This window comes from Schistocerca gregaria, chromosome X, assembly GCF_023897955.1.
Source record: "Schistocerca gregaria isolate iqSchGreg1 chromosome X, iqSchGreg1.2, whole genome shotgun sequence".
NCBI lineage: Eukaryota > Metazoa > Arthropoda > Insecta > Orthoptera > Acrididae > Schistocerca > Schistocerca gregaria.
The window spans coordinates 531,623,397-531,649,787 of record NC_064931.1 but is presented as its reverse complement, the minus strand read 5'-3'; the positions used below and the strand labels follow the sequence as shown (position 1 = coordinate 531,649,787).

General features: G+C 41.6%; 1 protein-coding gene across 7 annotated transcripts in view; it reads right to left on the bottom strand.

The window, feature by feature from the left end:
* The window catches only part of LOC126298999 (uncharacterized), a 222,554-nt gene extending 200,195 nt beyond the window's left edge, over positions 1-22,359 (bottom strand). For 2 of the 7 annotated variants that reach the window (XM_049990631.1, XM_049990625.1), the window contains exon 1: positions 22,189-22,306. The gene's annotated coding sequence lies outside the window, so the exon portion shown is untranslated. Of the gene's footprint in view, positions 1-13,362; positions 13,485-21,952; positions 22,007-22,127 lie in introns of all 7 variants that reach the window. The other 5 variants (XM_049990628.1, XM_049990627.1, XM_049990626.1 and 2 more) reach the window with 5 other exon arrangements.
* Between the last annotated feature and the right edge of the window lie 4,032 nt (positions 22,360-26,391).

Sequence of the window (26,391 nt, the reverse complement as noted above, 5' to 3'; positions counted from 1 at the left end):
ATTTATTTTATGTTGTAATTTGGTGTACTGATTTGTTCCATGACCTTGGAGATCTGCCCCTCAATTTGGTACTATGGAACTTTACATGTAAATAAATACCACCTTCTCCTAGCTGCCTTCTTGCCAACTGTTAACAGCAACTCCCTCACCCGCAAGGAACTCCTTGAAAAAACAGCCAGCTAATCTGTATCCTATTAAAGGAAACCTCTGAACTGTCAAATTATTTATGTGGTGCTCTGCGTACCAATAATTTCGAAGGCAGCTTCTATAAGCAGTTCACTAACTTTATCTCTAATACTTCTTATATCTTGATGAAATAGCCTAATTCCTTCTCTACTTGGAAACATGACGTCCTCTGACAATGGGCCTTAGTTAGAGGGACTTCCTTTAAGAAGGTATACCTATCAGCTGACTTCAATTTAAAAAAGGTGCAGTCCAACACCAACTACTACATGAATTTTTCCATGAGTGATCCCACCACCACCCACTTCACTGTCACCTATAAGCTTTGCCAAATGGTTCATATGGCTCTGAGCACGACGAGAATTAACTTCTGAGGTCATCAGTCCCCTAGAACTTAGGACATCACACACATCCATGCCTGAGGCAGGATTCGAACCTGCGTCCATAGCGGTCGCACAGTTCCAGACTGTAACGCCTAGAACCGTTCAGCCACCCCGGCCGGCAAGCTTTGCCAACCTCTCCTTCCCACACCTATTGAGGTGCAGGCCATGCCTAGTGAAACCCAATCTACTTATAGTCCCAACTGAAATTTGGTCAAATCTATTGCATATACGCAAAGTGTAACTGTCTGAATACCATCTCCTCCTAGCTGCCTTCTTGCCAACTGCCAGTTCCCATTCCCCACCACCTTTCACCATCCTCAACCTATCTAGTTCCTCCTTTGCACCTTGTAACTGCGCCTGAAGGGCACAAATCTCGCACTCCTGCTCCTCTATTAACTTATTTCTACTACAGATTCTGCTTTCGTAGGAGAGGATCTCGCTAGAATGCCCACTGGCTTCCCCACTGCATTCTTCCAATGAAAATACTTTGAACAAATCCCACACCGTAACCCACTACTCTCAAAACTACTACAGAGCGCACACTTCCCACTCATGATAAAATTTTACAGTTACTGAAAAAACTGTACGTCTACGTTACCTAAGTTCAGTTACACCAGTAGAACTAACAATAGTGGTCTTTAAATTCTTTGTCTACTAAGAAAGCAAGTACTTGTATTAATACCATTACACCACAGCTAATACAAAGACCAACAAAACTTCACAAAATTATTAGCTAAAACCAAAAATTCATGCAGCCACTGGAACACTTAACAAAGTTAATGAAAATTTTAGTGAACTATTTCACTTGAAGCAACAAGAAATGTCAGCTGAAAACTAAAGCACGAAATTTACTTAAACGACTTCAATGCACAGAAAACTCTATTTTGCGACAAACAGCATGAAACACTGCTGAAAACTATTAAATTTAATAATTGTATAACAGTGCACAAATAACTTTGTCAGTACTTAAATTTCCTGAAGACTGAAGCTCTTATGGATTTAGAATGCAACATTTGTGCGAAACTCAGCTTGTCCTTTTCTCCCATTATACCCAGTGAACCATGGATGAAGGGCAACTAGCAGATTCCATATTCCTAGATTTCAGGAAATTAATTGTTACCATGTCCCACTGCAGACTGTTGTTCAAGGTATGAGTATATGGAATACGTTTCCACGGCAAAAGGATCTCGTCACGTAATAGAAGTCAGTACATTGTGCTCGATAGCAAGTGTTCAGAGACAAGCCTATCATCAGGTGTGCCCCAGAGAAGTGTGATAGGCATAAATAGGCATAATGTTGCAAAGCAATATTAAACAGAATGAGCACGGAAGGTGAACGGTTGCCTTCAGTTTAATGTGATAGTTTTAGGAAAGTATTGTTCATCTGTAGTGAAGACTGTACATAGAACACTAGTGTGACACAGTCTTGGGTATTGCTCAAGTGTTTGGGATCCCCACCAGGTCAGATTAGAGGAAGACATCAAAGCAGTTTGGAGCCAGGCTGGTAGATTTGTTACTGGTAAGTTCGATCAACATGTGATTATTATGGATATGTTTCAGGAACTCAAATGGGAATTCCTAGAGGGAAGATGGTGTTCTTCTCATGAAAGACTATTGAGAAAATGTAGAGAACCAGCATCTGAAACTGACTGCAGAATAATTCTGTTGCTGCCAATGTACGTTTCACTTAATACCATAAAGATACAGAAATTAGAGCCCGTATGGAAGCATAAAGATAGTAATTTTTCCCTCACTATTTGCAAGAGAAACAGGAAAGGACATGACTAGTAGTTGTATAAGGTACCCTCTGCCATGCATCGTACGGTCACTTGTGGAGTATGTATGTGTATGTAGATGTAGATGTTAGACTTACTTCCCTCCACAAGCCAGAGCATTTCTTTGAATTCCACTGAAGGCATCAAAATGGAGCAGTCAGTGGATAGAATCTTATTTTTTCCAACAGATTGGATAGTACCTTATCTGGTCTAGACAAAGTACTGCGAGCCACTGACAGAACAGTTTCCTATTCCCATCACTATGTAACTTGATGTAAAATTGAACTAGTATCTCTCAAACAGTTCCACAATGTTAACAGAATGTTAATGTCTGGTTGGTAGAGTTGGTAACCCAAAAAATTCCCTGCCAGTCCTGGGCTATTGTTTTCTAGAATGACAGTTACGATGATGGATGGATTGATTTAAGAGACCAAACTCCTCTCATCCTGGGAGCATCAAATCAATCAAATTCTTGCAAGGTAAGGAACTATATGGACAGGCAAAACACCTATGTTTGTGTATCTGGGATGAGAATGGTAGAATGGAACAAAACAAAATGGGTAAAAGGGAGGGGGGGGGGGGGGGGGGATGTAAGAGTGCAGTTATCTCACAGACAACTGCCATAGGTCCTACAGGGCACATCCATGGTAAAATGTACATCTCATCTTCCACATCCAACTGGCAAACAATCATTACAGAAGACCAGGCCAAGAGTGAGGTCAATAAAATGGTGGAATAATTAAGAGAACACTCTTAGATTGAAACAATGAAGGATGCAGACGGATAAACAGATTAAAAGATAGGATCAAGCCTACCCACTAGAAAGAGATCATACAGAGCTGAGACTGCAATAGCAGGTGAAAAGCCACCCCATACCAGGAGCCTGCAGGATCATATTTTCTGACGTTCAACCAATATTACACATGCCGCACTGTCAAAGTGTAAAATTATGTTTGCTGCTTGGGCGTTGTCAGCTAAAGTTGAGGGTAATGAGACAACTAGCTTCAGTGTGTCTTCTCACAGTAAAAATAAGTCATTCTATTAAAATGTACATCACTGATTTTAAAATAAAATACAGACCAATTGCACTATAGTGGAAGTGCAATTTGAGAATGTATTCATGGGTCTGTTTAGTGTGGCCAATGCAGAGTCAGCAAAATATTTTAGATTCTACAAGTTGCTAGATCGTTGAGCAATCATTTTCCAGCGATAAGTTGAAGAGGCAGTGTAAAGTCTCATCTGGCACTTCTGCTTCAGATTGTGTATATGAAGCAGCCATGTTAGCTTAGCATAAAAAACTAGTCACAGTCATTTGGTTCTACCACATCATTATGCAAATAAAGATACAATGCAATTAAAAAGAAAAATAATATGAGATTTGAGCTTTCTTATTTTTTATTTTACGTATCTAGTTATGTAGAACTAAACTGAAGCGTACTGGTAGATCTTCATGGTCTTGGAACAAGCAAGTACATTAAATTAACATAGATAAAATAAACTGTAGATGAATTCTATGCAGATAAAAAGATGTGAGTATATATTACCATAATCAACTATATAACCCAAGAATTTGCTTAATTTTATTCTAGGAACTCCTTGATAGAATATGAATGATACAGATGGAAATTCTCCAAGTTAGATATTTGAGTGTGTAAGGATTATTACTAAGATTTTTTTTTTAATTTTTATGGTAGCTTACTGAAAATGGATGGAGCAGAATACTGCACAGCTTTCTGCACAAGACACAAGGAGATGTGATCCAAATGCAGCATTGATTTCTGCCTAGTATTAACTGAGTGGAAGCTGCTAATTCTCAGGAATAAGCTCATACTGTTAACAAATGACATTAATGAAATTATATATTGAGAGACCAATGTCAGAATTCCTAGACTCCTGAACACAGGTCGACAAGAGGTTCTCGAACTTACATCACATACTGCTCGAACTGCCAATTTCTAAACCAAAAATAATCTTTGTGAATGGAAGGAGTTACTCCAGAATATGTTGTATGTTATAAGTACATATAATAACCAAGGTAGACAAATTTTCCCATTGGACCCTCACTTATTGCAGACACTGTTCTAATGTTAAATATAGCAGCATTCAGTTCCTGAACAAGATCCTTAACATGGCCATGACAGTTTACTATCTATATGGACACCTAAAATTTTGATTGTTCAGACTCAATGATCACATGCCCATGTCAGTTTTAGTTAAATTGTGTGTTACAAATTGTAAAAACTGAGTCTTACTAGGATTTAACACCATTCTATTTTCTACATGCCATGAACTTGGGTGTTGAACTGTGGTATTTGATACGTCACCTATGTTGCATTCCAACATCCTTTACTACCAAGCTAGAGTCACCAGAAAACAAAGAAATCTAGAATCACCTACCCAAACTCTGCAGTAATATTTTGTGACTCACACAAACAAATACCTTAATTGAAGCAAATAAGATGCCCTGTGTTTGCAACTTTTTGTTTAATCCCTCCAATGCCTCACCAAAAAGGAGAATGAAGTGTTTTCAGTTGTTAAGTCTCTTCTGAGACAAAATTTTATGTTTGACAGCAAATTACGTGAACTGAAATTATCAATTACCCTTATATATACACAGCTTCTTCAATACATTTTGCAAACACCAATGGCAATAAAAACAAGTCCAAAATTATTTACATTATCCCTTTCTCCTTTTATTATTATTATTATTATTATTATTATTGTTATTATTATTATTATTATAAAGCAGTTTTGCTACTGAGCACTTTAATCATACAGGAAACTGACCATTGTTAAAGGAAAATTACAAATGCGGCTAAGTATTAGCCTAACACATGCAGCACAGTGCTTTAGTATCCTGCTAGATACCCTATAAAATCTGTGAGAGTCCTTATTCATCAGTGATTTAATTATGGGCTCAATCACTCCCTTGTCAGTATCATAGAGATGTATTTCAGACAGAAGTGTTGGAAAGCCATTTGTTAAGCGAGTTATACGAAACCCTGTGGAAGCTAAGTTCTTGCTTAATTCACCGGCTACATTCAGAAAGTGATTGTTAAACACTGCACATATATAGGGTAGAAATTATTGGACTATTTGGAATAAAATCATAACTTCTGAACAGTTTGCATAAGGACAGTCAAACTGCACAGTTGTCTGCGGGGCATGATGGGAATTAGTGCGCGCTGTATGGTTTGGTTTAGCAACAAAGCCCACTTTCATTTGGATGGGTTCATCAAAAAGCAAAACTGGAGCATTTGGGGGACTATGAATCCACATTTCATGATCTAGAAGTCTCTTCACTCTCAACTGGGGACTGTGCACTAACGGATTGGTGCGATATTCCTTGATGGCACGGTGACTACCAAACGGTACCTGAAGGTTTAGGAAGACGATTTCATCCCCATTACCAAAAGTGACCCCGATTTTGACAATGTCGTTTATGCAAGATGGGCTCAACCCCATTGAAGCAGGAGACTGATGTCCGGGAGAAGTACTTTGGGGCCATATTCTGGCTCTGGAGTACACAGAGGCCACTGGCGCGGGCCTCAATTGGCCGCCATATTCTCCAGATCTGAACACATTTGATTCCTTTTTGTGGGGCTATATTAAAGACAAGGTGTACAACAGTAACCCCAAAATCACTACTGAGCTGAAAACAGCCATTCAGGAAGTCGCCAACAGCATCGATGTTCCGACACTTTAGCGGGTCATGCAGAATTTCGCTATTCATTTGCACTACATTATCACCAATGATGGCAAGTATATTGAATACGTCATAACCTAAATCCAAATATTTGTAATGACGTTCCCACTTTGAACAAAGTATGTGTATGCCTTAGTTTGTAACTAATTTACATTTTTTTCCCATATAGTTCAATAATTGTCACCCCGTACGTCTGACTTATCAGTAAAAAAAATATTTTTATTACATACTGATTTCATATCCTCACCCTTGTGCTGTTGGCCAGACACTTCCTTCAATAATGACCATACGGTTCTAATTTTGTCCTGAGAATTAGCTACTCCATTTGTATACCATACACCTTCCTAGTGACATTTTTAAGTAACTTACAGTATTCCAGAATGAAATTGTCACTCTGCAGCAGAGAGTGTGCTGATGTGAAACTTCCTGGCAGATTAAAACTGTGTGCTGGACTGAGACTCAAACTTGGGACCTTTGCCTTTCATGGGCAAGTACTCTATCATCTGAGCTACCCAAGCACAACTCACGACCCATCCTCACAGCTTTAATTCCCCATCTCTTATCTTCCAAACTTCCTTTCTTAAAGGAGTGCTAATTCTGCAAGGTTCACAGGAGAGCTTCTGTGAAGTTTGGAAGGTAGGAGACGAGGTACTGGCAGAATAAAAGCTGTGAGGATAGGTCGTGAATCGTGCTTGGGTAGCTCAGATCGTAGAGCACTTGCACGAGAAAGGCAAAGGTCCCGAGTTCAACTCTAGGTCCAGCAAACAGTTTTAATCTGCCAGGAAGTTTCAACTTACAGTAATATCTGAAATAGACTACTGCAGCTTGATTGTTACTGTCCCTAACTTTTTGATATAATTCCCTCCTTGTTCTACATGATATCCTCATCCCATCAATCAACCATCCGGGTTGCCTGCTAGTGCCAGTATCCTGTTTTGAATGTTCTAATGGAAAGTAACTTTCAAAAAGCATGAGAAATGTGTTTAAGAAATCATATTTATCATCTCTATTGGAGGGAGGGGGGGTTCATTACTGTCTGAAAGTCCATATATCCTTTTACTAACAGAATGTCCCCCTACTAATAAATAATGAACAACGATTTTGTCTATAGTTGTGCTACTGTTCCCCTGCATTCTGATTGGAAAGAACACAGTATGCATCAGATACTATGAATTTAAGAGACCTTCCAACATTTTTTGCTTTGCACAGTCACTTTTAAAATTAATATTAAAGTCACCACACAACCACTAATTTTTGGTGCTTTCTATGAACTGAATGAAGAACTCTAACTTGTACAGAAACATCCTGAAATCAGAGTTAGTGGACCTATAGATAACTATTATTAAAAGTGTAATTTCACTAAATTCAACTGTTCCTGCCAAACATTCACTGACCTGGTCAGTGCAGCGCTTTGATACACAATAAACTCAAAAGCAATACCTTTTTTCATGTACATGGCCCCTCTCCCACTCTGCAAAGAGCCTACTGAAAAATAGTCAGCAATTCTGGATCCCAGTACAGGAAGCCTCTGAATTGACACATTGTCTAAGTGGTGTTCTGACATACCGATAATGCCCGACTCAGTATCAACAAGCAGACAAGAAGTCCATTAACTTTATCTCTAATGGCTCTTATATTTTGATGAACTGTGCTAATCCCTTCATTAATTAGATATCTGACTTTTTTTGAAGGTGGTTCCTGTGCTAGACTTCCTTTAAGCAGTGACACCTATCAGCTGACTTAAATCTAGGAACATCAATTAGTACAGAATTTTTTTCCATGAGTGAACCTATTCCCTCCTCCCCCACTACATTGTCACCTATAAGCTTTGTCAACCTCCTTTCCCATACCTACTGAGATACAGGCTATGCCTACTGAAGTCAGTTACATCGATAGACGCAGGTAGCACCACTGCAGTATGAGTCACACCTCCACCATCAGTGCCTCCTCAAGCACTACATTAAATATGCTTAACAGCTGTATTAAGACGAGCCCAATCGTGATACCGAAACTGCCTGATGAGGTGTAAATTTAGGGCACCAGTTTGAGCAGCTACACTATGTGATCAAAAGTATCCGAACACTCCCAAAAACATACATTTTTCATACTAGGTGCATTGTGCTGCCACCTACTGCCAGGTACTCCATATCAGCAACCCCAGTAGTTACTAGACATCGTGAGAGAGCAGAATGGGGCACTCCTCGGAACTCACGAACTTCGAACATGGTCAGGTTATTGGGTGTCGCTTATGAGATTTGCAGGGACACGTACAGCACAAAAGCGTATAGGCTGACCTCGTCTGTTGACTGACAGACTGGTGACAGTTGAAGAAGGTCGTAATGTGTAATAGGCAGAGTCTATCCAGACCATCACACAGGAATTCCAAACTGCGTCAGAATCCACTGCAAGTATTATGACAGGTGGGAGGTGAGAAAAATTGGATTCCATGGTTGAGTGGCTGCTCGTAAGCCACACATCATGCCAGTAAATGCCAAATGATGCCTCACTTGGTGTAACAAGTGTAAACATTGGCCAACTGAACAGTGGAATAATGTTGTGTGGAGTGAAGAATCGCGGTACAAAATGTGTCGATCCAATGTCAGTGTGCAGGTATAGTGAATGTGCACAAACGTCATCTGCCAGCATGTATAGTGCCAACAGTAAAATTCGGAGGCAGTGGTGTTATGGTGTGGTCGTGTTTTTCACGGAGGGGGCTAGTACTCCTTGTTGTTTTGCATGGCACTATCACAGCACAGGCCTACACTGATGTTTTAAGCACCTTCTTGCTTCCCACTGTCTAAGAGCAGTTCAAGGATGGCAATTGCATCTTTCAGCATGATCGTGCACCTTTTCATAATGCATGGCCTGTGGCAGAGTGGTTACACAACAATAACATCCCTGTAACAGACTGGCCTGCACAGATTCCTGACCTGAATCCTGTAGAACACCTTTGGGATGTTTTGGAATGCCGACTTTGTGCCAGGCCTCACTGACTGACATCGATATCTCTCCCCAGTGCAGCACTCTGTGAAGAATGGGCTGCCATTCCCCAAGAAACCTTTCAGCGCGTGACAATGTTTGCCTGCAAGAGTGGAAGCTGTCATCAAGGCTAAGGGTGGGCCAACACCATATTGAATTACAGCATTACCGATTGAGGGCACCACAAACGTTTCTGTCATTTTCACCTAGGTGTCCAGATACTTTCCATCACATTGTGTATCTTTTCTAGGTCACCACCTATGTCATACTTCATGTCCCTATCGAGACTTATTCCCAGCTCCACTCACAAGCACTATCTGATCCTCCTCCACAAAATTTCTACATAACTCCCCTATGTTATCAGTCACCTGAGACAACCCGGCACAAAGCTTACAATGGTGGTGACATGGTACTCACTCCAACACTTCCTTCAACAGGTAGCCCACACTTCTGCAATGACAACTACCTGAACAGCAACAGCACCTTCTTCTTTATATAGAAAGTTACAACTAACTTAGGCTTCTTAACTCTTGAGTCTGGTGCAGGTTTCCTACACCTACAGCTGCAAGAGACTCCTCTCAACTAAGCTCTGATAGTTGGTCAAATCTGCTGATTATACACCAAGTGAAATTGTTTGAATTACCCTTCTCTTAGCAGCCTTCTTACCATCTTAACAGTTCCCATTCCCCCACCTTCTCCCTCTTCTTCATCCTACCTAGAAGTAAATGATGTAGCATCTGCTTATGTATGGGATCACAGCCTAGATTCATACTATGGCAGTTTGCCAAGGCACAGAAATTTCCATTCATTTTTGGGTCACTGCACACTTCTGAGGAAAACTCCATTCTTGGGATCACAAGATGTGAAGTTTACTTTAGTGCCCCTGTACTATTGTGGAAGAAATGACAACATCACTTACAGGCATTTGCATTTTGCAACTGACACTGTTGGTCTTCCAAGTGAAGTACAACATAGCACACATCTGCCACGGTCTTTCTTCTTTTAAATATACTAACATTTCTCCAACCTTCTGTTCCTGAGTAAGAATTTTTACTAGCTGTTTGAAATGGACAGCACAAGACACTTTCATGATACAGCATCTGGAGAGGTCACATACTTGCGTTGACAGCAATGTTTCAGCAGCATCTTAAAATCAAGGAAATCAGTTGTATGTATTGGATATACATGAAATGGTGCATAGCGTTAGCTGGCAACAATCTTAACACTTGTGGAACCAAGGCCTTTCTTCATTTCTCCGTAAGTGCAAAATCTGTCACCGCTCACAAAGCTGTACCCACTCACCAAAAACTTGTGCATTATCTATTCAAACTATTCCTTGCAAAATGGAGAAGACCTTGACATATGGCACTTTAAACTCTATGGGGAATCACTGCTTGGCATAAAAACCCTGTTCAATTACTAATGAATGTTTGAAACACTTTCTCTGTGATTTGATGCAGTCAGTCTTGGGACATGCAATATTGTACCAAGAACATAACAGCACAACAGCAAAGGCACTTTGGACTTTTCCATTACCATTCTTCAAATGTAGTCAATCTCTATTTCCTGCCAAAACAAATCATTAGAATCAACAATTCTCATTGGCTAGCATACACTGCCACCCAACTGGCTACAACCAATATCAACACATAATGCAAGAGCTGCTAAAAGAAATAAGTGGACTTGAGCTGTAAACTAGTTTACTTCTGCATATTCCCATTCACTAATGACGTATGGAATAATTTCCTGGGAACATTCGAGTTAAACGGATAGTATACTCAGAATACAAACGTGTATTTACGAATTCTGGTGTTAATTCTGGAACATCCTGCAGTGACCTACTTTAAAAAAGGATATTTTACTACTTTGCAGTACATATATTCACAAATGTCCTTTGTTGTTACCAGTATTTTTCTTTTCACAGAAAATAGTGAGAAACAACAACACGACACTAGGACAAAAAACAACATCTACAAAGACTCAAGCCATAGGCATCTGCAAAGTGGAGACAAGAAGAGGCACTTGCCACTGACACCGCCCCTCCTGCTCTAATTTAACCATTCTTACATAAAGCTTTCCTCGTATGGCGAAAGGTAAATGCTTTGGTACAAGGAGGAACAGTCAGGTGCGAGAGAGAGAGAGAGAGAGAGAGAGAGAGAGAGAGAGAGAGAGAGAGAGAGAAAACCTGCATTCAAATGAAACTTACATTCTTCTACTAAGAAAACATATAGCTACGAGAAAAGAATTACTAAGCTCCACCAATGCATGACACTATGGTCTGTCATATAGTTACAGGTGAGACAAATTGATGTATGATTTACATAGAATATTAAATTGCGGTATGTACTGCAACTAAATGCATATTATTTGAACTAAACTACAGCATAGAAAAGCACAAACACTCACAATAAAATCAAACAGCCTTCTAAAAAATTTCTAGTCAAATGAGAACTGTTAATCAATGTTGGAACACACTACTTTTTCTTCACAACAGACCTGCCTTCAATAGACTCACCCTTCACTACAGGTGAAATCCAAAATTTGCCACTTTCTTCCATTTAAAGGAATGTTACACTTTTATTACCTACATACTCCACTTTCGCCATGTATGACTGAATCACAAGATATATTGTCCGCATCACTAGAAGAACAGCTTCAACAAAATCTGCAACAATGATGTTCAACTGACCACTTTATTGTTGTTTTAATCCTGGTGAAGTAACAACAGACTGGAACTCTGATTTTGCTGTTGCCTAAACTTCAAGCAGACCTTCTTTGACATAAGAAAACTCATGTAGTAACTGCGACTTGGGAACAGGACAGACTCCAGACAATCTTTGTTCCAGCATTTCAACATTTTCTGCAGTTCTTTCCTTGGGGACATAAGTCACTCTAGTTTATTTCATGCAGTGTCTATCACAATCAGCAAAGTTCTCTGCAGTTTGCACATTGAAACTCTTGGTTTTTACCCTGTTCTGGACAGCTCTCTTTACAGACACACTCACGCTATCAGCAGCACTGTTTCCATGTGCTGTGGCCAAAATCTCCATTCTACAGACCTGATCTCCAATGTATTTCTTAAAAATGTCATATTTGTAAATGTGAATTTATTTTTAAACTGCCCGGCACATCCATCAGAACACATGTGTAGCTCATTAATTTTTCAATGCTTCATTTTCCACATTTTTATAACTTATTATAAGAATGTCCAAATTGAGTGCTTGCCATGATTTAATTCAATTCACAACTACCATAGCTTCAGAGTCGTTCTCCAACCACATCATGGCTGGAAATATGTTAACTTGATCATGTGACTAATGTGCACTCTGCATGTTGTCTTAATTTTCTGAAAAATCAATTTGCAGAACTACTGCATTTGGTGTGACAGATGACTGATGTCTGGAAGTAGCACAATTGTGTTTGCTTCGCAAAACAGTCCAAGGTGAACACTGGTAACTTATGTGCAATTTGTTGGGGTACATCTTGTATACTACCAGTTTCAGTAACAACCGAATCCTGTACCTCTCTTTCTTTCCATTGCTTCTAACATACTTCTTCATACATTTCGCTGCCCCTTATAAGATTAATTGCTCTGGGAGCACTGGCTTGCAACTTACAATTACCACAATTTTGTGCCATACATTCTTCATTGCCTGTACTACAAACTAATTTATAAACCAGTGTTTTGATAGTATTTGAGACCTCTTGAAATTCATCACTTAAGCATTTTACAAGACGCTCCATATTTGCACGGTATTTACAAATGCAGACATTACGTGGCATTTTAGATGTTCGTAAAACATAAGTGGGTCTAAGATCCACAAGTTTACTTTATTTCACCACAGCTGTAAGTTGCGGAAAGTCAGATTTAAAAACTTCATATACTCCCATAACTTGTCAACATTATTCTCTTCTTCACAATTCACTTTTCTTTGGTAATCATGCCTCTAACAACCAAACACACTCAATTCCTGTAAGAGATCTTCAGATGTCATATGATGAGAAAAAAATTTGGACTTTTGAAATAAGTTCTTTAGTATAAGCTTTATTCCGATGCAGCAGTATTTCCATTCTGGAAGTAAACTAAGAAGCTTCAATTCGAGATATTCTGGTAACAACTACTTCATCACAGCTTTTTTTTTTTTAATGGGGCTCTGAGGCAATGCTTTCTTTGTTCTACTGCTGCCTTTCCTAGTGAACTTGCTGACTGTATATGGTTGAACCAGTGAGTTACAAGCCTGTTCTTTCTTCTTCAATCTTTAGAGTAGTTTTCATTCTCTTTCACTTTGTTTCTTTAACTTATGAAGTGCTGGATTGTCAGTCATTGTTTTTCTTACCATTTGCCTTCTTTTATCATGTTTTCTTTCATTTTCTAAATGGAGATGATACGCTTCCTCATTGTTCTTCAACTTCTCTCTAAACTTTTGGACTTTTGGCCATTCTTGCTACTTATTGTAATCTGAAATTTAATTAAAAATACCTTTTATTGTGCTATTTGACAAAATAATTACCCAAAACATTTACATTCTTTTTAAAACAATATTCCTCTTAACCTACTTTCTGACAGCTTCAGACACTGTAGAGAATGCAGTGTGTAATGTCCCACCCATAACACACAAATAGTGTAACAGCCGAGTCCTACATGTAAACTAGCTTACTTTCACAGTGTTCTCTTGTAGAATTACATAAAGTACTTTTAGTAAATAAAACTTAATGTTGTTTCAGTGTTACATGTGGGCCAATTTACACTGAAATAAAAACAATTAATTTTGAAACAATACTCACATCAGATAAACTTCTAAGGCTCAAATTTACTTGTTTCTGACTTGCTTTTTAAGAATTTAGTGACTTATGACCTCAAGAATGGTTGGTTGGTTGGTTTAAAAGGGGGGGGGGGGGGTCGGTCATCGGTCCCTCGTTGTGATTAAAATAATTCCCCAAGGATGGCAGTAAAATTATCCAGGCATACAAAACACAGCTGGAAGAAAGGAGAAAACCACAAGAATGACAGAAAGGCAAACAAACACTAAAATGAACCAAATCGGTCAAGAAAACCATAGAGAGATGCAAGAAACATGTAGAAGAGATCAAAAGAAGAGAGCAGATTACCATGGTTGGCTGACCATGAGAATAAAAAGGAGAAGCCAGCCACTCTTCTACACATTAAAATCTCCAACCTAAAAGCACTAGGGTGGAGGACATAGAGGGACAAAGGACACGCATTAAAACTTACATCAAATGGTAAGACCCACCCTCATGAATAAAACGTAAAACTAACACTGCTGTTGAGGCATTGTCGCCCAACACTGAAGGAAGGGCGATGGGAAAGTTAAAAGTCCACCACAGAGTGCCTTAAATTGGGCAGTCCAGCAAGAGGTGGACGACCGTCATTTGTGAGCCATGACGACACCGAGGTGGGTCCTCACAACGGAGGAAGTAACCATGTGAGAGCCACGTATGGCCAATGCAGAGCAACTGATTCCCTGTGAGAGGACTGCATGGAAGACTTCTACATATTCGTAGTCTCCTTAGTGACACACAGTTTGTCGTGAGTACAGTTATGCCGTTCCGTCTCCCAAAGCTCAAAAACCCTGTGGAGTAAGAGAGTATACAGGTCAGTTTTGGAGATGACTATCTCCAGATGCAGTTTCCACATAGCCTGTTTGGCCAGCTTGTCGGCAAGATTGTTGCCTGGGATTCTGACGTGTCCTGGGGTCCACAAAAACACCAAATCGTTCCAGGGCATAGATGGACTCCTCAATGGACGCTACCAAAAGATGGTGAGGGTCAATAGCTTGAAGGCTGCTCAAGGAGTCAGTACACAGGAGAAATGACTCGCCAGGTCATGAATGGACATGCGCAAGAGCACAAGATATGGTCGCCAGCTCTGCAGTGAAAACACTGCAGCCATGTGGCAAGGAGTGCTGTTCAATATGTCTTCTACGAACATACGCAAAGCCTGTGTGACAACCAGCGACCAAGCCATCGGTGCACAGAGTTAACGGAGTCCTTAGGGCCATGCGAAAAGTCCAGAAGAATCTGCGGCCTAGATGCACACTATGGAGGTGTACGTGAATGGACCTCAAGAAGAGGCGGTAACGGGAAGGACTCCAGTTCAGACAGAAGGGACCAGACGGGAACTGCCATCATAGTCCTGACCTGGGCCAATGCTGGACATGAACCCCCGTGGTTGGGAAAAGGAGATGGTAATTCGGATGCACAGGAGAATTATGAATGTGTGCAACTTAACTAGTGAGCAGTTGTGCACACCTAACCTTCAATGGAGGGACTCAGGCCTCCACCAGGACACTGGTCAGCAAACTCTTTCTAAAAGCTCCCGTCGCTAGGTGAACACCAAAGTGGTGCACTGTGTCAAGTAAACACAACACTGAGGGTACTGCTGAACCATAAATCAGACTCCCATAGTCAAGGTGCGACTGAACAAGGGCTCTGTAGATCTGCAGCAGCGTAGAGCAATCTGCACCCCAGTTGGTGTTGGTCAGGCAGCGGAGGGCACCGATGTGCTGCCAGCACTCCCACTTAAGCTGACGAATGTGAGGTAGCCAAGTCAAGTGGGCATTGAAAACCAGTCCTAAGAATCGATATATCTCCACTACAGTGAGTGGATCGTCATCAAGGTAAAGTTCTGGTTCTGGATGAATGGTTTAACGTCGACAGAAATGCACGACACAAGATTTCATGACTGAAAACTGGAAGCAGTGGGCCAGAGCCAATGACTGCGCCTTGTTAATGATTCCCTGTAGGCACTGCACAGCAACACCAGTACTGGAGGAGCAGTACAAAATGCAGAAGTCATCCGCATACAGACAAGGTGAGACCGACGGCCCTACAGCAACTGTCAGACCATTAATAGCCAGTAAAAATAGAGACACTCAATACCAAGGCCTGTGGAATGCCATTCTCCTGAATACAAGGAGGAACTATGGAGGGCACCAACTTTGACACGTAATGTACAGAGCGACAGGAAGTTTTGGATAAAAATTGGGAGCGGGCCCCAGAGAACCAACTCATAAAATGTGGCAAGGATATGATGTCACCAGGTCATGTCATATGGATGCTGGCATTTGGAAAAGACTATTCAGATGGCAGACTCCAGTGACACAAGATTATCAGTGGCAGAGCAACCCTGGTGGAAGCCACCCTGATGTGGAGCCAGTAGGCCACATGACAAGGACCCAACCCAACTGCCGACATTCCAGCAACTTGCAAAGAAAGTTGGTGAGGTTGATGGGCCGGTGGCTATCCACAACAAGCAAGTTTTGACCGAGTTTGAGCACTGGAATGATTGTGCTCTCCCGCCATTGCGATGGAAAGACACCATTGCATCAGACCCGGTTGAAGATGACTAGGAGAAGTCGCTTGTAGTCAGATGAGAGTTGTTTAATCATCTGACTGTGGATCCGATCCATCCCAGGAGCTGTGTCCGGGCAATGTGCAAGAGCACTGAGGAGCTCCTACTCTGTAAATGGAGTGTTACAGGGTTCACTGTCGCATTTAGTGAACGAGAGGACTTTCCTTTCCATACACCATTTGAGGATGCGAAAGGTTGGAGGGTAGTTTCCCAATGCAGAGGCTCAAGCATAGTGCTCGTCAATCATATTTGCATCGGCAGATAACATGCCATGTATGTTAACATCGGGAACACCTGTTGGGGCTTGGTACCCAGAAAGACATTTGATCTTCGTCCAGATTTGGGAAGGTGACAAATGACACCCAATGGTAAACACGCACCTCACCCAAAACTCCTGCTTTTGTCATTTTATAAGCTGGCGAATGCGGGCACGGAGCTGCTTAAAGGCTATTAGGTGCTCTAGGGAACGGTGCCACTTGTGTCCCTGTAGAGCTCATTGATGCTCTTTAATTGCCTCAGCAGATGGGGAAGTGGTCACTACCCCACAGATCGTCATGTGCTTCTCCATGGAACAGCAAACCGAGATATCAATGGCCGAATATGTGCCATGTGCAACACTGAAATGTGTGGCAGCACTTGTGTGTAAGAGGCAGAGGTCGAGTTGTTACAGTAAATTTTCGACCTCCCTACCTTGGCCAGTAAGCATGACATCACCCCACAAGGGGTTATGTGCATTAAAATCTCCCATAAGTAGGAAAGTTTGAAGGGGTTGATCAATCAGTGCAGCCAATACGTTCAGTGGTACTGCACCATATGGAGGAAGATACACATTGCAGACAGTTATTTCCTGCGTCATCCTTATCCTGAAAGAAACAGCTTCAAGAAGTGTTTGAAGGGGTGCAGGTTCACTACATACCGAGTTCAGGACATAGATGAAACCTTCACCTGACACGCTATTATAGTTGCAACAGTTCCTGTAATATCCCTTACAGCCGCAGAGGGCAGGGGTCCGCATTGCCGGGAACCAGGTTTCCCTGAGGGCAACATGGAAAGCAGATGTAAAGCTTACCAGTTGCTGTTGCCCAACCAGGTGGCGGAAAAAACCACTGAAGTTCCACTGGAGGATGACGTGATCGTGAGAATGGGAAGGCATGAAACACTTAATGAGGCAGTCTACGCCTCGGTCACCTGCTACCACCAGATGAGTACCTGTGCAATCGACATCCATTGTGTGTATGGGTCCTGCGAGGTCTAGATCTTCAGTAAGCAAGGTTCAGGTCCTCAGCGGATGCCAGAGTGTCCACCTCATCCTCAGACACAGAGCTTGTAGGTAGTGGTGGTGTGGGTGGCACTGCTGTGCCTTGGTTCTTGGGGGTCTTCTCCTTTTTAGGTTTCTCTCTCTGCTCCGTAAGTTTTTCCGGCTGGGAGGGCTTCACTGATTCAGTCTCAGGGACTGAGGAGGACCGTGAAGCCGTATGACCTGTGGTTCCTTCAGCCACTGGCGGGTTTCAGCTTTGCCAGTGGTAGGAACCTGGGAGGTGAGTAAGCCAAGGGATCCCTTCAAGGCGACAGGAGCTGAAGGAGACTTGCACTTCTCCAGCTGAGAATGATGACTGAGGGAGGGGGGGGGGGGGGGGGTTGCTCCTGAAGTAGGCTGTACAGGAGCAACAGGGATGGACGTGCTCCCTCCATCACGGGGCCGGTTTAGCCTTCCGCCTCAGAGCCACCTGCATGCGGCAGAATGGAAGCTGGTAGAACCATTGTCACAGAAGAGGTGTAGGTTGACATCATATGCACAGGATGTAGCCCCTCATATTTTCTCTTAGCCTCAGTGTAGATCAGTCTGTCCAGGGTCTTGTATTTCATTATTTTTCCATCCTTTCTGGAGAATCCTGCAGTCTGACGAGCAAGGTGAATGGTGTTTTCTGCAGTTGACACAGATGGGAGGCAGGGCACAGGGAGTATTGGGATGTGAAGGACGTCCACAATCCCGACAGGTGACACTTAAGTACAGCGTGAAGACATATGGCCGAACTTCCAGCACTTAAAGCACTGTGTCCGGGGAGGGATATATGGCTTTACATCACAGCGGTAGACCATCACCTTGACCTTCTCGGGTAATGTGTCACCCTCGAAGGCCAAGATGAAGGTATCGGTGGCAACCTGATTATCCCTCGGACCTTGATGGACGCACCAAATGAAACTGAAACTTTACATTGGCATGCAGCTCATCGTCAGACTGCAAAAGAAGGTCCCTGTGAAATTTGATACCCTGGACCATATTTAAGCTCCTATGGGGCGGAATGGAAACAGAAACATACCCCAGCTTGTCACAGGCAAGTAGTGCCCATGACTGGGCAGAGGATGCTGGTTTGAAGGTTTCATTGGCAAGAAAGATTCCCCCATCAACTCTCATACATACAAGCTACTGGGGTGAATAAGCTTTACTGCCATCCTTAGCCAGGCGTTCCTCCCATGGTGTAGCCAGAAGGGGGGGGGGGGGGGGGGGGACTTTTGGGGTCATATTTCTTGGCATTGAAGTTAGACCTTGAACACTTAGAGACTGCTCGTGTTTGACCACCAGCAAGAGATGACGTACTATGCTTCAAGGCGTGTCATCTGCCCTGATGCCACCCACCCCAACCAGGGGTCGTCCCAATGGGCGCCACCAAGTTGCAGCAAAGGCCACCTGGCAGGATGGTCATTGCCAGGTGTCCCAACGCCCCAGGGTGACGGTCATCTACTAGCTGGCATACGTGGAGAGTTAACGGCACACACATCAGCAGAGCGATAACTGTGTGGTCAGGGGGCTACAACTAACAGGGTACATGGTGGCCCCACCACAACGGACTGGCTACTGTGCTGGATATCAGGCGCAAACAAGCTACAAAGTCCATTATCGTCGACAGCATAGAAAGCGATACTGCACAGAGGATGGAGGAAAATGCACGCAGGAAGGTGGTCTCATCCAAGAGATGGAGAATGAGCGGGACTGAAATGCGGCGACGAGAAAGTGGACTAAAGATCTCTATGCACAACAGACACAATGAACCATTTAAGGTGCCCTTCCCCAATTGGCTCACTCTTTGGGAAACTTTTGAAGAATGGAGGTCAAACCCTACAGGGGACCATCAGATAGAGGCTGAAACATGAGAGACTCCTTTTAGTCGCCTCTTACTACTGGCATGAATACCCAAGGTCTATTCGAACCCCCAGAGCTGCAAGGGGGCCTCAAGAATGGCCCACTAGACTATAAACAAGGTTGCAATAATATACTGTTTCAATGTTTTGTTCAGTAGACAAAAGGCAATAATGGGTGGTAAAATTTACATGTTCTACAATGAAAGTTTTGTAAAATGATAATTACATAATAAAATATATACTTTTAGTTTTATTTTGCCCAATTTTGGGAACTATATGTCAATAATTGCATCTTCATTGCAATGTCCTTGTTTTCCTGGAATTGTCTGCAGTGTCTTACAGTGGAAATCAGATTAAATTTTTTCATGAATGATTTACAAGAGATTACACGGGGAGAAATATAAATGGTGAGTCACTGGTAGGAAATATATTTAATTATAATTTCTTAAATATAGTAGAAAATAAAGAGAGAACTCACAGCATTCTGTTGAAAAAGCAACTCTCATAAAATTCAATTATACGAATTTATCACCAACTTCTCCTTATGAAATTATACATTCACTCAAAAACAAAAGCACATCTGGGTTTGATGGGGTTTTCAATAGAGTGTTAAAGATTTTTTTTTCCATATAGTACGTCTTGTCTTATCTGAAATATGTATTACATCACTAACTTGGAGCTATTATCAAACCCCTCCAAGAAAGGTGACAGGAGTGAGGGATTTCAGAAGAGTTGCCCTACTGAGAATGTCATTAACAAGTTCACCCACCACACTTTACATTCACTAAATAAAATAGAAATGGCTGCTATTTTCTGCGACCTATATGAGGCATTTGACTAGGCCTATATGAATGACACAGTATTCTCCTAGTTAACTAAAGTTATGTGGGGTTGATGGTACAGCCAACTAATGTCATATTTAACCAAAAGTGTGCAGCGAGTTGTACTTGGTAACTGAACTAACACAATCTGGGGATGTAATTCTGACTGGGGAGAAATCAGGTATGCCGCCCCCCCCCCCCCCCCCCAATGCTCAATCTTAGGTCCACTATTGTTCCTCATGTGTAAATGACATCCCATTTACTATACAGCAATTGGAATAGTTCTGCACATCTAGAGATTCTACACCAATAATAAGTGAAACACATGGCGAGGAAAACATGAATACAGTGGAAAATTCAAAACTCTTAAGTTTCCACACTGATGAAAATTTGAACAGGAAAAAGCAAATTTTGGAACTCTTAACACAACTTAGGTCAGCCACTTTTGCACTTTGAATCACACTGCAAATCTTGCGCAGTGAGAAATCCGTACACTAACGTGTTTTACATACTTTCATGTCACACGAAAGTCTTCGCTAGTCAAAATGTGGAGTAAAAATAATGTGTGGTGCTCACCCATGATCATCCTGTAAACATCTGTTTAAGAAGTTGGGCATTTTGACTGCTGCTTCATGGTGTATTTATTCCCCCCTGAAGTTTCTAGTATATAGCCCACTGCAGTTCAAAAGGAACAGTGCCATACATAATTACAGTAACAGAACGAGAAATGACATTCATTATCCTACATTCAGGTAGTCTTTAGCACAAAAGAGGTGCACAATGCAACAACTAAAATGTTTTATTACTTAAGCCAGACAGACAGCAAAGTAAAGTTTGAAAACAAACTGAAAAGGTCTCTCCTTGACAGCTCCTTGTATTCCACAGAAGAATTTCTATTACTGTAATGTATAAAAGGCGGTCGGTAGGAATTACGCTTGCTAATTCTGATCTGTATATATAACAAAACAAATCTTACAAATGTTCAGCATATAGCCATATTTACAAAATAATATGCGATGTGAATGTAAGATGACCCATTCCATATCATTAAGATGTATCATATAAAATAAACCATGGAACACAAAACTAACCAACCATCTAACTATTCCAGTGGGATAACAACATTTCTGCCTTAGATGTGTCAAATGGATGTGAGATGATTTCCAACTGCTAACACAAAGGAGCATATCTTTTCAATATAACTTCAGTCACACTCTAGTTTGAGTATAAATGACTTTTAGGGATGGAATTAAATGTCATAGAAAAGGTAATGTCAAGAAGTTATTAAATGCGTCCTAGTTGCTCATGTATGGCTTCTGAGACACCCACAGATTACATTTGGTAAAAGTAGAGGTTTAAATAACATGCAACAACTTTCTGTTGGGCCACCCTACAAACACACATTCGTGGCCTGACATGGTGCTGTTTTCCCTCTCTTTTCGTGTATCATCAAGCACAAAGTTTTATAGGGTTCCATGTAATTAAGAAGTTGAATATTAATTTGATTTGTACTGTCCATGGTAAGTTTCAAAACAATGACAACGATGCAACGACACTCAAATATCTGATCTACATACTTTTACAATTAAGTACCATGTTACTTAGATGTTGCTCCCAAATGTGAAACTTCAAAACTGGTATGGGCATCTAAAAAAAACATGTGAACATCTCAAATTTAGAAATAACATCGCTCTTGGTTGGTCTTTTCATTACAGTAGGGAATATACTGCAAGCACGCACTCCCATACAAATGTGATAAACAACTTACATAATTACGGAAATAACACGTCTTCCCCTCAAACAAGAAGTCATGCAGACGAACAACTTACTATCACACCTCATTTAATAAAAACTTGTTACTTTTTACACTTGAAAACTAGAATCACAACATCACTTCGGATATGCCGCCTAAAGTGTTTTCGCGAACTGCTGCCAACTGTAGTCTACAATACGAACTTCATTTACTTCTCCTATTTAAATTCCGAAGCGTCTCATTATCTCTGTAAATGTAAATATTATTTCATATTATGGGGACGAACCGTGTACAATATGTGTACGAATATGGAAAAGCAGTATTCCCAAAGAATACGTCATAACACCTGTAACAGAAATCAATTTATAAACTATTTATTTTATTTTTGTTTTACGAAAATTTTGATAACTTGCTCTATCACATTTCATTATCGTATGTTTCGCACAAACAGAGACCAAAAGCATCCGTATTTAGGAACTATATTAGCTTTTAGTGATAGTCGGATGCGTCCTTGATGAAGGACTTATCCTGGCTTTTTCCTGAAGTGAATTAACAACCTAAAACTCAAGATGTCCAGAAAGACATGAGCATCAATTCTCCGAAATCTGAAGCCAGTGTTTCAACAAATTAACTACCTTACTAATTTACATCTAAGTTTTAACTGGAACAAGTCAGCTGTGTTATATGAAAAATAATTGCAACTGTTCACATTGTCCCTCAACGCTTTTCACTCAACACCATACACACTTGCAAATGTTTCTAGGACCACGACCATGCTAACAAGCCTCTGTGACCTGTTTGTCTACCCATCTCCCTGTGTGAGAAATTGAGTCAGGATCTCCTCATGATGAATGAGATGTTTAATTCAGAAAAATGGTTAGACATCCGGCATTATCAAATGGTTATGAGCACTATGGGACTTAACTCCTGAGGTCATCAGTCCTCTAGAACTTAGAACTACTTAAACCTAACTAACCTAAGGACATCACACACATCCATGCCCGTCCTAGGATTCGAACCTGCGACCGTAGCGGTCGCACGGTTCCAAACTGAGCCGGCCCGGCATTATCCACTAGCGATCTTGGGTGTGTGGTTTTCCAGCAAAAAGCATTACATTGTTACCATATACACTCCTGGAAATGGAAAAAAGAACACATTGACACCGGTGTGTCAGACCCACCATACTTGCTCCGGACACTGCGAGAGGGCTGTACAAGCAATGATCACACGCACGGCACAGCGGACACACCAGGAACCGCGGTGTTGGCCGTCGAATGGCGCTAGCTGCGCAGCATTTGTGCACCGCCGCCGTCAGTGTCAGCCAGTTTGCCGTGGCATACGGAGCTCCATCGCAGTCTTTAACACTGGTAGCATGCCGCGACAGCGTGGACGTGAACCGTATGTGCAGTTGACGGACTTTGAGCGAGGGCGTATAGTGGGCATGCGGGAGGCCGGGTGGACGTACCGCCGAATTGCTCAACACGTGGGGCGTGAGGTCTCCACAGTACATCGATGTTGTCGCCAGTGGTCGGCGGAAGGTGCACGTGCCCGTCGACCAGGGACCGGACCGCAGCGACGCACGGATGCACGCCAAGACCGTAGGATCCTACGTAGTGCCGTAGCGGACCGCACCGCCTCTTCCCAGCAAATTAGGGACACTGTTGCTCCTGGGGTATAGGCGAGGACCATTCGCAACCGTCTCCATGAAGCTGGGCTACGGTCCCGCACACCGTTAGGCCGTCTTCCGCTCACGCCCCAACATCGTGCAGCCCGCCTCCAGTGGTGTCGCGACAGGCGTGAATGGAGGGACGAATGGAGACGTGTCGTCTTCAGCGATGAGAGTCGCTTCTGCCTTGGTGCCAATGATGGTCGTATGCGTGTTTGGCGCCGTGCAGGTGAGCGCTACAATCAGGACTGCATACGACCGAGGCACACAGGGCCAACACCCGGCATCATGGTGTGGGGAGCGATCTCCTACACTGGCCGTACACCTCTGGTGATCGTCGAGGGGACACTGAATAGTGCACGGTACATCCAAACCGTCATCGGACCCATTGTTCTACCATTCCTAGACCGGCAAGGGAACTTGCTGTTCCAACAGGACAATGCACGTCCGCATGTATCCCGTGCCACCCAACGTGCTCTAGAAGGTGTAAGTCAACTACCCTGGCCAGCAAGATCTCCGGATCTGTCCCCCATTGAGCATGTTTGGGACTGGATGAAGCGTCGTCTCACGCGGTCTGCACGTCCAGCACGAACGCTGGTCCAACTGAGGCGCCAGGTGGAAATGGCATGGCAAGCCGTTCCACAGGACTACATCCAGCATCTCTACGATGGTCTCCATGGGAGAATAGCAGCCTGCATTGCTGCGAAAGGTGGATAGACACTGTACTAGTGCCGACATTGTGCATGCTCTGTTGCCTGTGTCTATGTGCCTGTGGTTCTGTCAGTGTGATCATGTGATGTATCTGACCCCAGGAATGTGTCAATAAAGTTTCCCCTTCCTGGGACAATGAATTCACGGTGTTCTTATTTCAATTTCCAGGAGTGTATAATACGATATATTATAACGTGGCAGAGGTTGTCACTTTTTTATTATTCTCTACTCTGAGTACTGCTATACTGAAAGAAGACTTTATCTGGAACTACACTTCATTTAATTGTCATGTTACATGCCGCACCAATAAGTGGGCTTATCATACATCCGGTATTTGCTCAGGAGTCCTGGTTTCTTAGTGCTGCTCGGGGTAACGTCCAGGAATGCAAAAATCTCCGGTGTTTGACAAATCTATGACTGCCGAGGATTTTTTTTTTTCAATCTTAGACCCATATGTTCTACCAGATGTAGCTGGACATTCTCTTAAAGCCGTGCCTCTCTCGGCAAATCTTTGAGCTGATGTCGATTTACGAACTGAAATTACCTGGTTTGACGAAGAAGAGAATGTACAAGCTCTTAATGAAATTATAAAATATTCCACAAATACTTATGTCCTATTCGATAAACATAAGTTGTTGTTCAAGTTCTGAAAAAGTACTAGATACTACTGAAAAGGAATAGAAAGCCATTTTTTAGGCGTTTCAAAAGACTGATGTTTCATGTTTCAATATTTATAAAGTAGCTGAGTTTGTAATGACTTTGCTTGGGACATTTGCTCCAGCTGAAAGATTTTTTTTCAATTATAGGGAACATTTGTTCTGAGAAAAGGCGCAGCTGCCAGTATATGCTGTTAAGGATCCCCTATATGTTAAAATTAATTCAAAATTGTCTTGTAGGGAATTTTGCGATCTAATTAAAACAAAAAAAAATTTCTGAAAGAACTTATGCCTAGCAAAAAAATATAAATGAACAAATAAATTTTGATATTCTGGCAAACCCTTAAGACTTTCAACTAACCAAATTTCAAAAATATGTTCTTGAGTTGGACTAAAAAATTATGGTAATATGTCCTGGGTGAGAACCAAAAGATATGATTAGCCTACCAGTGCAATATATTTAACAATGCGAAAGACTCGTCTGCTGATAGTTTACATATTAATTTAGACAAGCATAAGAATTGAGTTTAATAATAATAGAACATACCGCTACCAGATCAATTTTCTTCCACTACACAAACAGCAGGTTTCTAAATAACAAATTTTCCTCAGTAAAAGCTTCTGCAGACTCTTTCCAAATTCATTTTTGTTATTTGTCAAGCATTTGATGTCCTCAAATAAGGAACATATAACACATAACATGTTTTAAAGGTAACCTGCACGAATTTGTTGAAATAATATTGAACAAATTATTTCACTGGTTACAAATACACGATTTCTTTGAGTACGGTAACATGCTGTCCATTTCCAAGCTTAATTTAATTAGGATGAACGAGTTATTCTTTTATACAAGGTACTCATTTGACTAGCAATATAGTTAAAACAAGTTTTCTTTTCTTGCCATACAGGCTATTAATTTTAAATTAAATATTCGTGTATACAGGATGTTATCTACGAGAAAGGATCTTAGGCTAGATTTAAAATTAACTCTGCTGCTGCCATGCATATTGTTACAGTGCAACTGGTCAAAGACACCCGTGGCTGGCTATTGAACTCCTTTCTGAGCCACTGACAGCTTTAGTAACAAATAATTACGGTAATTTTTTCTTTTAATGTTGTAACTGTGATAGCAGTATGCTTCTCAAACTGTGATGGATTATTTATGACAAATACATTTACAAATATAAATACAGTGGAGAAATAGTTAAAATGCTTAACTGCTTGAAGTAAGGTTGTACAATGTGAA